Genomic DNA, 2,973 nt, shown 5'->3' with positions numbered 1-2,973 from the left:
GTGTGGCAGCGTAGTGTTTCAAAAGCAATTAATTCCCAAATAGTACACTCTGACGTGTGAGTGCATATCATGTTACAAGGGTTAATGAAAAGGTTTTTGTAATGTATCTGTTCGATGCCATGACGACCGCATAAACATGTATCTCTCAGATATCAAAAATGATTTGGTGTTATCATTAAGTAGAGTGATCTGCTTTACACATTTGCCTGATATACTAAATTTTAGAAACCAATTCAAATTAATTAAGATATGTCTATCAACAGTGTGCTATAGTGCAGCAGTGCTGGTTGTGATTGCCATCTCAATAACAACAGCTTTACTTGTGTTTATGTTGGATATCTAGGCTACATGGTAAAGCTTTTTCATTAAATTTTAAAGATTTATTATATCTTGATATTTTTTGTTTTTGCTATTATCTCATGAATTGGATATATTTCTTTTAAAACCATATGGTCAGTAAAAGCGAAGTGAGGGACCTAAAGAGATTATAAATGGAACATGATATTTTATCAGGAACTAATAGCAAAAATGAATTAGAACACTAAGAAGTACACTGACTTCTATAGTCAGTAGGTTAGTGCCATCACTCGAATCATAGTGTAATATATTGTATAGCTGTGCGCTGTAGAAAAGCTGGACATCGGGTATACATATATTTTGTACTGGGCCCGCAGCATTCGCTAGAGTGCTATTGCATTTGTTTTATTTTGACTATACGTAATAGCTAGCTCATTCATGAGACAATGCTAACAGCGCCATAGGGTTACAGATAAATATGAGAGAAATGGAATTGGAATGCGGATGCTTAAAATAAGACATTCAAAATAGACTCCGCTTGACGTGTAGAAAAAGGAGGCAAACCGGACCTTGGTGAACTTCTTTAGTACTTGGTATCCCCTCTCCCAGTTGAACAAAATCTTGGCTGTGTCTATAATGTGCAGATGTTGTTTTTCGTGGCTGTTTTTTGAATTGTCGACAGAAAATATTACAATAATAAGTGGGCAATATTATCTTGACAAGCTTGAAAATGGCACACAGGAAATTAAGGCTATGGAGGCCTTAATAATTGGAAATCATAACTAAAACAAAATATATGGAAAAATGTTTCTAAAGGTTTATTTTTAATTATTTTATATTTAAAGTAGATTTGTCTGCTTTGTCCATTTCTAAATCGCACAAACTAATCAACATTTCTGGTTTGAAACAATAGAGTTTTGAACTTTCAATTTTTAGAGTTCATCCATATAGTTTCTATTTCAATTCCTCGCTTTAAGTCAGTCTTTTCAATAATTTGTTGCCGGTCCACGAGGTCATTTTATTTGGTCGTACCTTTCCGTCTATGTATAAAGGTCAGGAACCACTGCTATACACAATTAGAAAAAAACAGATTTAACCTTACGGTATCTTACATACTAATATGATTGAGTGGTAAAAAAATATTGCATTTCAATGTGCCTAATGGATTTTATATGATCAATACTTCACATGTAGATGACTTGGCACATTTTTTGTTCTTTTGCGTTGTAAGATTATAATAATTGAATTCAAGGAGCTATTGTTAGTAATTCGGTTTGAACAGAAATTATATTTGGCACATCCATGATTTGCTTGAAGAAAAAACTGTGCGACAGACAGCGTTATACCTTTGTGTTCTGTTCTTATTTGTATTGTTTCAATAGCAATTAATTCCCACATAATACACTCTGACGTGTGACTGCATATCATGTTACAATGGTTAGTGAAAGGTTTTTGTAAAGTATCTGTTCGATGCCATGACAACCACATAAACATGTATATCTCAGAATTCAGGTGTTATCATTGAATAGAGTGGTCTGCTTTATACATTAGCCTAATATACTAAATTTTAGAAACCAGTTAAAATTAATTAAAATATGTCTTTGAAATTTTAAGATAAAAAATTTGGAATTATTCGACTGTTTTAAGTATTAAAGCATTGTTTGTATGGTGTTTATCATTCTCATACCAATTTCAGTCTCAAATTATTGAATTATCAATACTGTGCTTCGCGCAGTGTTGCTGGTTGTGATCGCCATCTCACTAACAACAGCTTTACTTGTGTTTATGTTGGATATCTAGGCTACATGGCAAAATTTTTTATTAAATTTTAAAGATTTATTATACCTTGATATTTTTTATTTTTGCTATTATCTCATGAATTGGATATATTTCTTTTAAAACCATATGGTCAGTAAAAGCGAAGTGAGGAACCTAAAGAGATTATAAATCAAACATGATATTTTATCAGAAACTAATAGCAGAAATGAAAGTGAACACTAAGAAGTACACTGACTTCTATAGTCAGTAGGTTAGTGCCATCACTTGAATCATAGTGTAATATATGGTATAGCTGTGTGCTGTAGAAAAGCTGGACATCGGGTATACATATATTTTGTACTGGGCCCGCAGCATTCGCGAGTGTGCTACTGCATTTGTTTCATCTTGACAATAGACAATACGTAATAGGTGGCTCATTCATGAGACAATGCTAACAGCGCCATAGGGTTAGAGTTCAGTATGGGGGAAATGGAAACGGTATTCGGATGCTTAAAATAAGACATTCAAAATAGACTCCGCTTGACGTGTAGAAAAAGAAGGCAAACCGGACCTTGGCGAATTTCTTTAGTACTTGGTATCCCCTCTCCCAGTTGAAAAAAATCTTGGCTGTGTCTATAATGTGCAGATGTTGTTTTTTAAATTGTCGACAGAAAATATTGAAATAATAAGTGGGCAATATTATTTTGACAAGCTTTAAAATAGCACACATGAAATTAAGGCCATGGAGGTCTTATTAATTGGAGATCGTAGCTAAAACAAAATGTATGTGAAATGTTTCTGAAGGTTACCTATAAATATTTTATTTTAGGTAGATTTTTCTGCTTTGTCCATTTCAAAATCGCACAAACTAGCTAACATTTCTGGTTTGAAACATTTAGAGTTTTGAAATTACTATTT

Source organism: Styela clava, chromosome 2 (genome assembly GCF_964204865.1).
Source record: "Styela clava chromosome 2, kaStyClav1.hap1.2, whole genome shotgun sequence".
Taxonomy (NCBI): domain Eukaryota; kingdom Metazoa; phylum Chordata; class Ascidiacea; order Stolidobranchia; family Styelidae; genus Styela; species Styela clava.
This window is presented reverse-complemented; position numbering follows the sequence as displayed.